At 33.0% G+C, this 13,484-nt stretch overlaps 1 long non-coding RNA gene across 1 annotated transcript in view; it reads left to right on the top strand.

The window, feature by feature from the left end:
• The window catches only part of LOC309634966, a 72,198-nt gene extending 61,957 nt beyond the window's left edge, over positions 1-10,241 (top strand). Inside the window, exon 2 of the long non-coding RNA XR_014248537.1 lies at positions 5,331-10,241. This is a non-coding gene — a long non-coding RNA (uncharacterized lncRNA). The remainder of the gene's footprint in view (positions 1-5,330) is intronic.
• The last annotated feature ends 3,243 nt before the right edge of the window (positions 10,242-13,484 follow it).

The raw sequence follows: 13,484 nt of genomic DNA, 5'->3' as shown, positions 1-13,484 counted from the left end.
GTGCTATGCACGTATGCTAAAAACTGTAAAACAATGCTAAGAAAAAATAAAGAAAATCTACATAAGGTGTCAATCATACCCTTTTCATCTACTGGAATACTCGGTCATGTTAAGAAGGCAATTTTCTCTAAACTGATATGTTGATTAAAAATATTCCCTGTGAAAATCCTGGATCTTATTCAGAAAGTGACAAGCTGATTTTTTTATTTATATGGAAATCCAAAGTACCTACAGTAGCCAAAACGATTTTGAAAAAGTAGTACAAAGTTGGAAGACTTATATTACATGATTTCAAAATGTACTTTGGGGTTCCACAGTAGTCAAGACAGTGTGTTATTAGTTCAAGACTAGACTTATAGATAAATGGAACATAGTAGAGTCAGATATTGACCCAAAGACATATGGTCAATTGATTTTCCCACAAAGGTGCCAAGGAAATTCAATAGGTAAAGTATAACATATTCAATAAGCAGTGGTAAAACAGCTGGATACACAAATGACAAAAAAAAAAAAAAAAACTCTCACCACAGTCTATTCACAATAATTACATCATAGTATTGATAAATCATAGCCATAAATGTAATAACTAAAGTCATAAAACTTCTGGCATGAAACATAGGATAAATTTGTTTTGTGTTTTGGGGTTAGGCAAACTTTCTTAGACAGAAACAAAAGCTGGAACCATAAAAAAGGAAATCTTGAAAAATTGTACTTTGTCAAAATTAACAATTTTTTTTATCACACAAAATCTATCCAACTTTATTTAATCACGAAGCCTATGCTTATGGTGGTGAAAAGCGTACACAGAAGTTAATTTATTGCTTCTAATGTAGGGAAAAGATGCAATCCTTTAAATTTTTGTTTTGTTTTAAGAACAGCCTTATAAAATGCAAAACAAGCATGCTGCCTCAACACTGAAAAAGAATATTCACATCCAAGTCCACAAGCAGCATGTGTATGCACTACTAATAATACTCCATATTATACCAGAGAAAATAAGAAAAACATAATTAAGTATATAAACTTCATCATAAAGGCAATATATATGTGTCTTTGCCAAGAAGTTTTGAATGTAATTTAAAATGTTGCAGGGCTTCCCTGGTGGCGCAGTGGTTGAGAATCTGCCTGCCAATGCAGGGGACACGGGTTCGAGCCCTGGTCTGGGAAGAGCCCACATGCCACGGAGCAACTAGGCCAGTGAACCACAACCACTGAGCCTGCGCGTCTGGAGCGCGTGCTCCGCAACAAGAGAGGCCTCGATAGTGACAGGCCCGTGCACCGCGAAGAAGAGTGGCCCCCGCTTGCCGCAACTAGAGAAAGCTCTGGCACAGAAACGAAGACCCAACACAGCCAAAAATAAATAAATAAATAAATAAAATGTTGCAAAGCCAACTAAAACATTCATGTCTCTTCCGGACAAATGACAATTACTAAAAATATCTCACAGACATGGCTGTTTATTTTTTTAATTTTTAATTTAATTTTTATTTTATATTGGAGTATAGTTGATTTACAGTATTGTGTTAGTTTCAGGTGTACAGCAAAGTGATTCAGTTATACATATACTCATTCTTTTTCAGATTCTTTTCCCATATAGATTATTACAGAATATTGAGTAGAGTTCCCTGTGCTATACAGTAGGTTCTTGTACATTATCTATTTTATATATAGTAGATTATCTATTTTATATATAAACTCCTAATTTATCCCTCCCCTCCACCTTTCCCTTTTGGTAGTGAGAAATATGTGTTCTATATCTGTGAGTCTGTTTCTGTTTTGCAAATAAGTTCATTTGTATCATTTTCTTAGATCACATATAAGTGATATCATATGATATTTGTATTTCTCTGTCTTTCTCAAGGTTTGACCTTAAAAAGACACTGTTAGAAAAATTAAAATGCAAGACACAGACTGGGAGAAAATGTTTTCAAAATATAAATCTCAGAAAGTAAATACTTGTATCAAAAATATATAAAGAATTCTTAACAACTCAACAATAAGATAAACAACCCAATAAGTAAATATGCAAATGATTTAAATAAACACATAGCCAAAGGAGATGTTTAAACACATAAAAATATGCTCAAAATCCTAGTTATTGGGGAAATAGAAATTAAAACAACAATGTGATACCACTGTGTGCCCAATGAAATAGATAAAATTAAAGAGAATTGATTTTGCCATGTGTCAGGGAGGAAACAGAAAAACCAGTCCTCTCAAACATTGCTACTGGGGATGAAAAATGGTCCAGAAACTTGAGAAAATAGTTTGGCGGTTGATGTGTGTGTGTGTGTGTGTGTGTGTGTGTGTGTGTGTGTGTTTTAAGAAAAACATACACTTACTGTAGGACCTGGCAATTCCTCTAATGAATATATCCAAGAGAAATTAAAACATGTCCTCAGAAATACCTGTATGCAAATGCTCATAGCAACATATTCATAATACTTCAAAACTGTGACAAGCAAAATATGTTTCAACTGGTGAATGGGTGAAATATGATGTATATGTGTACTTACAAGTAAATTTGAACTAAGTGTAAATACACACAAAACATGAGTGAATCTCAAAAAAACATAATGTTAAGAAAAAGAAGCTAGTCACAAAAGACAATATGGTACATAATTTCATTTATGTAAAATGTCTAGAAAATGGAAAATGTAGCATGCACATGAGCACACACACACAAAACAAGATTAGAATTGCTTGGAGATAGGGATGGGAGCAGTGATTGACTGCAACAGCATGGAGGAAGTTGGGGGTGATAGATACGTCCTAAAGCTGGTTTTTGCGAAGAGTGTATAACTGTATACATTTACTAAAATCACTGATGTTTACAATTAACATGGGTGAGTTTATATTATGTAAATTACACTCAATAAAGGTGTCCAAAAAGAAAGAAGCATTTATAAGTGTTAGTAAAAACATTGTGAAAATTAATATTTATTGGAAGTATGTGTACACAGATATTATGTGCAGTGGTATAGAAGCAAAAACTAAATTTGTTTAGGAGACAGATATCTCAAGTGCCAGACTTTAAAAAAGAATAAATATTTTTTAAATGATATCTTCTGGCTTATCTAATGAGTATGAAATCATGAACATTAGTGGAACTCCCCAAAGCCAAAATAAATTTGTATCCTGAGAACTAAAGGAGAATAAAAAATGCAAATTACATACTTTGTCTTTAACTACTTGCATTACTAATATGTATTTATGACAGACATTGCTTTTCTTTAACCCTGGGAAAAGAAGAAAGGCTAAAGCATACTTTACAGGTGATAAAATATATATATCTGCTATGCTTAGCATTGTTGAAAAATGAGGTATTTGTCAAATGAAAGTTTCAAAGGCAAGGAAACTATATCCATCATTTGCAAATATTTTATAGTATTTTTAAGGATATATTTTAATTTGCTAGACTTGTTCTTACATTCACAAACATAGTATGATGAAATTTAATATAGCTTGATAAACATTATTTGTTAAATTTAAGCATTTATCTAGTGAAATAATTTGGAACTCTAACGATATATGACTCTTTACATTGCCCCCCTTCCTCCCATCCAATGATGCCAAGTTTTTATAATTATCAGGAACTATATTGGAGGCTTTCTATCTCTTTCAACCATATCAGGTTCTGTTCCCCAGGGTTGCTATGTGTCTACATTTAGACAACCTCCCTTTTGAAACCTTCACCTCATAGCCTCTTTAAAATTTATGCTCCTCCTAAACTCCAGAGGACCCTAACAACTTATTTAAATTTGTTAAATTAATTTTCCACTAATTGTACATAAGCTGTAATTGAGGACTTGAGGGCCTCTCATATTTAAAAAGTGCAGAATATTAGTATATGGAATTTCTGACATTCAATTTGCTGATCAGGGAGTTTATTTTCATCATTTCGGTTTATTCACAGAAATACTAAGTCCCTACTATGCTCCAGATGCCGGCATTTTCTCTAGTACAGCTTTGAGATTAATGGTTATGTGGACATGGGATAAATGCATAATCAAATCTACCATGTCCTCCTTCTGAATGCTTTGTGTCAAAACCTTTAATAACTAATAAAACACATTTAATAGTTTTATTTGAAGAAATATAAAACCACATCTAATCAAATAGAACAACATTTTGCATTTGAATTTATACTGAGTAGCACTATAAACTTAACTCACTAAGAAATGAGGAAATTAAAATGCAAACAAATATACATATGCTTAGAGCTAAGTGAAAACACCATACATATGTTCAAATATAACTTTAATTATCCACAAAATGGAATAATATAGATCCAGCTTCAATATAATCAATGTTTTATAATTTTCACTGGAGAATTGTGTGGTAAGTTTTCTTTGCATGCAGGCATAGTTAGGGTAATGAGAGCATCTACTAAGTCATTTTGAAACCATATACAGGTAGAAATTAAAGCAAAGAGAGAAGCTTCTTTTTATTCATTAAAATAGCTAAAACGGATTTTTTCCTGTAATTGATACCTAGTGTCATAGCATTGTGGTCGGAAAAGATACTTGATACGATTTCAATTTTCTTAAATTTACCAAGGCCTGATTTGTAAGACAAGATATGATCCATCCTGGAGAATGTTCCGTGAGCACTTGTGAAGAAAGTGTATTCTGTTGTTTTGGGATGGAATGTCTTATAAATATCAATTAAGTCCATCTTGTTTAATGTATCATTTAAAGCTTGTGTTTTCATATTTAATTTTATTTTGGATGACAGCAAGATCCTTTCCGACCCACCTCATAGAGAAATGGAAATAAAAACAAAAATGAACAAATGGGACCTAATGAAACTTAAAAGCTTTTGCACAGCAAAGGAAAACATAAACAAGACCAAAAGACAACCCTCAGAATGGGAGAAAATATTTGCAAACGAAGCAACTGACAAAGGATAATCTCCAAAAGTTACAAGCAACTCATGCAGCTCAATATCAAAAAAACAAACAACCCAATCCAAAAATGGGCAGAACACCTAAATAGACATCTCTCCAAAGAAGATATACAGATTGCCAACAAACACATGAAAGGATGCTCAACATCACTAATCATTAGAGAAATGCAAATCAAAACTACAATGAGGTATCACCTCACACCAGTCAGGATGGCCATCGTCAAAAAATCTACAAACAATAAATGCTGGAGAGGGTGTGGAGAAAAGGGAACACTCTTGCACTGTTGGTGGGAATGTAAGTTGATACAGCCACTATGGAGAAAAGTATGGAGGGTCCTTAAAACACTAAAAATAGAACTACCATACGACCCAACAATCCCACTACTGGGCATATACCCTGAGAAAACCATAATTCAAAAAAGAGTCATGTACCACAATGTTCACTGCAGCTCTATTTACAATAGCCAGGACATGGAAGCAACCTAAGTGTCCATCAACAGATGAATGGATAAAGAAGATGTGGCACATATATACAATGGAATATTACTCAGCCATAAAAGGAAAAGAAATTGAGTTATTTGCAGTGACGTGGATGGACCTAGAGACTGTCATACAGAGTGAAGTAAGTCGGAAAGAGAAAAACACATACTGTATGCTAACACATACACATGGAATCTAAAAAAAAAAAAAAAAAAAATGGTTCTGAAGAACCTAGGGGCAGGACAGGAATAAAGATGCAGACATAGAGAATGGACTTGAGGACAAGGGGAGGGGGAAGGGTAAGCTGGGACGAAGTGAGAGAATGGCATGGACCTATACATTACCAAATGTAAAACAGATAGCTAGTGGGAAGCAGCCGCATAGCACAGGGAGATCAGCTCAGTGCTTTGTGACCACCTAGAGGGCTGAGATAGGGAGGGTGGGAGAGAGATGCAAGAGGGAGGAAAAATGGGTATATATGTATACGTATAGCTGATTCACTTTGTTATACAGCAGAAACTAACACAACAATGTAAAGCAATTATACTCCAGTAAAGGTGTTAAAAAAAAATAGCTAAAATGCCACTTGTGGTACTGACATAAAAGGAAAATTATTCTGAGTACCTAGAAGTAATACCTCATAGGATAACCTCAAATGATACCTTATGGGAATGCTTTCTAAGTTGGAAGGAAGTACAGCACAGAGAATTTAACTACTTTGCTAACAGTTAGTTCATTGATATGTATAATTTTTATTTACTTTAAATTAGTCACTATAAAATGAACATTAGAAGTCTTACCCTGGAAAATTGGTAGTAATATTATAAAGAGGGGGGAAATATATTAGGTTTGATTAGAAATTCAGGTAGCAACTTAAAAATTGTATACCAGAAAGAGATATTTGGAAAACAAGGAAAACAGTTAATACTTTTATAAATAATCTGACAGCTACATGTTTTGCTCATGTGAAATGATCTGCCTCTGCCTAACAAATAAAGTTTCAATTTTTAAGACATTATTTTCTTTTACATACATCCCTTATGCATGCCTTTTACTTCTAAATAACTGAGTTAAATATAGTTTACTTTGATCTAGAGCAAAAGAAAAGTTGTTAAAGCCATTTATGTTTATTGGACTGGAAAGCATAATTACTTTAGAATCCAATTTGCATTCATCAACTATATCATTAGAATCACACTCTAGCGTTTTGGAAGTGTGGGTTTTCAAATAAAGGAAAATAAATTTTTAAATGCCTCTTTTCAAACATTAAGGCCATATGAATGATAAAATCAAGTTTTGCTTAATGTTTCTTTATGCCTTTTACACACAATGTCATAGTAGGAAAAACCATCCAGTCAAATATCCTCCAAAATAAAGCATCTGTTTCAAAAAGCCCTTCGGCAATAGGTCATTTTGGCTATATATGAACACCTATGATAGGGAACTAATATCCTCAGCAATTTAAATCGGTGTGCATTAGATCTTTTTGTAACACAGATTTCTTGTACTTTGAGATGAAATCTGCAGTTAGCTGCATCCAGAAAAATATCTTAGTTTTCCTAACCACAGCCCTGCCAATATTTAGACAGCTACATCTTTTCAACATCTCCTTTATTCTCCAACTAAACAACTGTCATATTTATAACTACTCCTCATTTGACAAAATGTAATGATCTTGCTTTGGAGATTCTGGGTTGTCAATCCTCTTTACTCCGCTTTTTAAGGAGTCTTCTAATTTAAAATATTTCCTGTCTAGTGGGCTCAAAATAGAATCTTACCACATTTAATCAAATATCTATAAAAACAGAGAATAGTCATAGGGACCTTTGTAAAATATAACAAAACAAAAATGAGACTAGGGCTTAGAAGACCAAAATAAATGCCATAATTTTCATAAAAATCTAATGATACATTTTAAAAATTAGTAATATGTAGCATTCAGATTGTGTTTCAACAAAATGGGATAAAAAAGGCAACAAGAAGGGATTAAAAGAAGATGATTAAAGTTTTAAAAATTATCACAAAAACAGGATTAAGTAAATATTAGATTCATGAAGGGCACGAAGGACCTAAATCAGTTATGTGAACCAATTTGATAAAATCACACATGGCAAGGATAAGGGAAAAAACACAATGTGAGAGAAAGTGAAGTACAGGGAAGACATAGATAGAGATGAATATGTAAACACAGAGGCAATTACTGTTCTTGAGAAAAGACCATTGTATGTGGAACAGATGCTATGATCTATGATTTTAGTGTTAGATCACCTAGATCTAAAACCTAGATGATCTAGATTTTAGATCTAACATTTTTTCTGCAGTGAAGAGAATCCATAATATGTAGATTGATAAGAAAAATTTACCATTTGTGAATAAATTATAACATAGTCTTACAAGACATGAGAAGAAAAGCTTATGATCATTCTTACAGCGAAAACAGAGCAAACAACAAACTAACTATAAAATCAGGGTAGCTTCAGCATAAATTCCAAATGATTTCAGACACAAGATGTAATTTGTTTAAGAAGTCAACAGAAAGATCTATTTAGAAAAACAGTACAGAAGAATCACACATTCCGTATCTTACTTAAAAAATTACTTGGGTTACGATAAATTGCTGTAATAAATTACAAATAAAAGCATGTAAAAAATTGTAAAGTTGGACAAAACAATATTATAACAGGTTGCAAGCAAGACAGTAAAATAGAGATAAAAATTACTAATAATTTAAAATTTTGTTATTAATTTGAATTCACATCCTACAGAGATCTATAATATTTGAAATAATAATATCATGTATCAATATATTAGTTTTCCAGGACTAACAAAATGAAAACCATAGGCTTGGTGGCTTAAACAACAGATATTTATCTTTCCACAATTATGGAGACTAAGAATTCCAAGATCAAGGTGTCAGCAGAGTTGGATTCTTCCAAGGCTTCTCTCCCTGGCTTGTAGGTGGCCACCTTTTTGCTGTGTCTTCACATGCTCTCCCTCTGGGAGATGGAGAAGATAACCATGCTAACACTGATCAGACAACACTAGAAATAGGTCTATTAATTTCAGATAAAGAGGATTTTCAGGGATAAAAAGTAACATTACATGATGAAAAGGGAGTCAGTTCTCCAAAAAGGACATAACATAAACTGTGTATGCACCAAACAAGAGAGCATCAAAAAACATGACGCAAAAACTAATAGAACTTCAAGACAAAATAGATAAATCCACTATTATAGTTCATAATTTCTGTAATTGATAGTTCAAGCAGACAAAAAATAAGAATAGAGTTGACTTGGACAGCACCATCAACCAATGTGATCTAATTGGCATTTATAGAATAATTCCTCCAACAACAGCAGAATATGTATTATTTTCAAGATCGCTTGTAGTACACATCAAGATATATCACATTCTGGGCCATAAAACCAACGAACAAACATAAAAGAAGAGAAGTCATACAAAATATATTCTCAGATCACAATAGAATTAAGCTAGAAATCAGGAACAGAAAGATAGCTAGAAAATCCGGAAATATTTAGAAATGAAGCAAAATATTTATAAAAAACATGTGAATAAACAAGTCTTATGAACATTTAAAAAAATTTTACACTAAATGAAAATACAGTATTTTAAAAAAAGCACAGAATGCACTGAAGGCAGCGCAAAGAGAGAAATTTGTAGCATTGAATGTAGGTATTAAAAAAGAAGATCTAAAATCAATCTAACCGTCACCATTAGAAAACTAGAGTAAGAAGTGCAATTAATTTAATTTAACTTAATTTTAATTTAAAGCAAGTACAAGAAAACAAAAACTAGAACATAAATCTATAACTGAAAATAAAAAAATTAACAGAGAAAATCAACAAAACTAAAAGCTGATTTCTTTGGAAAGATTAATAAAATTGATAAATTTCTAGCCAGGTTAACCAAGAAAAATAGGGACTAAATTTTGACCCCCCCCAAATTCATATGTTAAAGCCCTAACCCCCAATGTGACTATTTTTGCAGACAAGGGCCTTATGTCTCTTACCTCCTTATTACCAAGGAGATAATGAAAGTCAAATGATGTCATAAGAGTAGGGCCCTAATCTAGTGGGATTTGTATCCTTACAGGAGGAAGAAACACCAGAGATCTCTCGCCACATGTAAAGACAGAGGAAAGACAACATGAGGACACTGAGAGGACAGCCATCTGCAAGCCAGAAAGAGAGGTCTCATGGAAATCAACCTTGCTGTAACACTGATCTTGGAATTCTAGACTCCAGGACTTCTATTGATTAAGCCACTGTGGTATTTTGTTATGGAATTTTAGTAGACTAATATGGGAAGGAAGATGCAAATTATATATATATATATATATATATATATATATATATATATATATATATAAAATAAATGAAACAGTTCATCACTACTAATTGCATTGATACTAAGAACTACTAAAGAAATAAATTGAATAACTTGATGTCCACAAAACTGATAAGATAGATGAAATAGGCAAATTCTTTGAAAGACACAAACTCCCAAAATTCATACAAGGAGAAACAGATACTCTGAATAGGCATATATATCAAAGAAATTGAATAATTAATTAAATTAATAGCCTTCAAAAGAAAGCACCAACCAGAAGAAAAGAGAGAAAGAGGGGGAGAGAGAGAGAGAAAGAAAGGAAGGAAGGAAGGAAGGAAGGAAGGAAGGAAGGAAGGGAGAGAGAAAGAAAGAGAAAGAAAGAAAGAAAGAAAGAAAGAAAGAAAGAAAGAAAGAAAGAAAGAAAGAAAGAAAGAAAGGAAGGAAGGAAGGAAGGAAGGAAGGAAGGAAGGAAGGAAGGAAGGAAGAAAGAGAAAAGGAAGGAAGGAAGGAAGGGAGAGAGGGAGGGAAGAGGCAAACATCCACCAGTCCATTGGGTTACAGTAGTGAATACTAACTAACATTAAAGGAAAAAATGACCACTTCTCCATAATCTATTCCAGAATATAAAGGGAGAGGAAATCCTTCATAACTTATTCTTTGAGGCCAGCATTATACTACAAATAAAACGAGATTTGAAAAATGCAAGAAATGAAACACAGACCAATATCCCTCATGAACATAGATGCAAAAACCATGAACAAAGTATTCACAAATTGAACTCAACCATGTATAAAAATAATTATAGACCACTACCATGTGGGGTTTATTCCATGTATGTGGGCTGGTTCAACACTCAAAATTCAACTGATGTATCCATCAAATTCACAAATTCAAGAAGGAAAATCATATTTATTCCAATTCACACAGAAAGTACATAGGACAAAATCCAACACCCATTCATGATTTTAAAAACTCTAAGCAAATTAGAATACAGGGGCAGTTACTCAACTTGATAAAGAAGAGATACAAAAAGCTTAGAGCTATCATCATACTTAATGGTGAGAAACTACATGTTTTCCACCTAAGATTTACAACAAGACAAGAATGTCTTCTCTCACCACTCCTGTTTAACATCATACCAGAAGTCCAAACTAGTGAAAAAATAAAGAAAAGAAAATAAAAGTTAGACAGGTGAGGTAGAAGAACTAAAACTGTCTTTATGAACAGATTAAATGATTATTGACCAAAGACTAGGGTGTAAAAAAGCCCTCTGGATCTTAAGCAAGTATAGTAAGATTTCAGAGTACAAGATTAATATACCAAAGTCAAATTTTTATATTAGCAATTAACAATTAGAATTTTAAACTAAAAACAAAATACCATTTATAATACTACCTAAGAATCACTTAGTTATAAGTCTAGCAAAATATGTACAAGTTCATTAAGCAGAAAAATACAAAACTCTGATGGAGGAACTCAAAGTACACCTACTGAATGGAGAGATATTCAGTGTTCATGTATTGGAAGACTCAATATCGTTAAGATATCAATTTTTACTACCTTGATCTAGAGAATGAACAAAATCTCAATAGAAATGTCAGGATTACATTTTGGAGATATTCACAAAATAATTTAAAGTTTTTAAGTAAGGGTAAAAGACCTAGAAGAGCCAAAACAATATAGAACAACAAAGCTGAAGGACTTAAAAAACTCAGTGTTAAGAATTACTGCAAAGCTACAGTTATCAAGACAGAGTGGTACCAACAAATGAATAGTCACAAAGATCAATGAAACAAAATAGAATGCTCTGAAGAAGACTCATAAGTATAATCAATTGATCCCTGACAAAGAAGAAAAGGCAATAAAATGAAGAAAGGGTAGTTCTTTGAACAAACAGTGCTGGAAAAACAAAATGTCACGCAAAAAAAAAAAATCTAGATACAGAATTTAAAAAAATGATCTCATAGACTAAAACATAAAACACAATACCATAAGATATCTGGGAGAAAATGTAGAAGAAAAGCTAGATGATCTTTGGTTTAGTGATGAGTTTTAAGATATAACATCAAAACAATATGAATGAAAGAAAAAATGTTAAGTTAGACCTTATTAAAATTTTAGGAGTCTGCTCTGTGGAAGAAACTGCTAAGTGAATTAAAAGAAAAACCACAGACTGGGTAAAAATGTTTTCAAAACTCATGTCTGATAAAGAAGTTATACCCAAAATAAACAAAGACCTTTTAAAACTCAACAATAAGAGCAGTGGTTACCCAATTAAAAAATGGACAAATGATCTGGAGATACCTCATCAAAAGAGATGTACAGATGATAAAAAATCATAGAAATGCTAATATTAATTTTTCATTAGAGAATTTTTAAAACAATGAAGTACCACTACACACCTAATAGAATTGCTAACATTCAAAAAACTGGCAATACCAACTGTTGTTGTAATAAGGAACAACAGAACTCTCAGTCACTGCTAATAAGAATGCAAAATGGTACAGCCATTTTGGAAGACAGTTTGACAGTTTCTTACTGTATCAGTCAGGATTCTCCAGAGAGCAGAACCAATATGATATATATGTGTGTGTGTGTGTGTGTGTGTGTGTGTGTGTGTGTGTGTGTGTTTGTGTGTGTGTACAAATTGTGAGATTTACTTCAAAGTGTTGGTTCATACTATTGTGGGGGGTGGTGAGTCTAAAATCTGTAGGCAGGCCAGTAGGCTGAGAACTCAGGAAGGATTTTTCAGTCACAATCTTGAGGAAGAATTCCTTTTTCTCTAGGGAACCTTAGTTTTTGCTCTTCAGGCCTTCACCTGATTGGATGAGGCCCACCCACAGTATCAAGTTCCTTTCCTTTACTAAAAGTCAACTGATTGTAGATGTTAATCACATCTACAAAATACCTTCACAACAACATCAAACAACAGTGTTTGACCAAGCTACTGGGCACTGTAGCCTAGCCAAGTTGACAAGTTTTAACCATCACACTTCCAAAGCTGAACAGTTTTACCATATGAGCCAGCAATCATGCTCCTAGAAATTTACCCACCTGATGTGAAAACTTATGTGCACACAAAAACCCGTGCAGGAATATTTACAGTCACTTACATATAACTGTCAAAATTAGAAACAACAAAAATGTCTCTTGAAAGTTAAATGGATAAACAAACTGTGGTACATCCATACAATGGAATATTATTCAGTGATTTTTTAAAAATGAGCTCTCAAGCCATTAAAAAAAAAGAATGAATTAATGAATCTTAAATGCATATCACTAAGTGAAAGAAGGTAGTCTGAAAAAGCTACATACTATATGATTACAATTACAGTTGATCTTTGTTATTCAAAGATTCCTTATTTATTAATTTGCCTACTTGCTAAAATTCATTTGTAACTCCGAAATCAATACTTGCAGTGATTTGGTGATTATTTGAACATAGGTGCGTAGTCCCTTTACATGCATATTCCCAGCTGATGTTGGACAAGGCCACATTTTGCTTTCTTATTTTTGCTCTCAAAATGTATACAAGTATCCCATCTGCGGTCTATTTAGTGCCACTTTTTTTTGCATGTTTGTGCTCTTCATTCATGATTTCTCTATGTAAAATGGCCCCCAAATGTAACACTGAAGTGCTGGTTCATGTTCCTATGTTCAAGAAGGCTGTGATGTGTCTTACAGAGAAAATATGTTAGATTAAGTTCACTCAGACATGTTACAGCTGTTAGCTGTGAGCTCAATGT

This window comes from Balaenoptera borealis, assembly GCF_965194805.1.
Source record: "Balaenoptera borealis genome assembly, chromosome: 9".
Lineage (NCBI taxonomy): Eukaryota > Metazoa > Chordata > Mammalia > Artiodactyla > Balaenopteridae > Balaenoptera > Balaenoptera borealis.
This window is presented reverse-complemented; position numbering and strand designations above follow the sequence as displayed.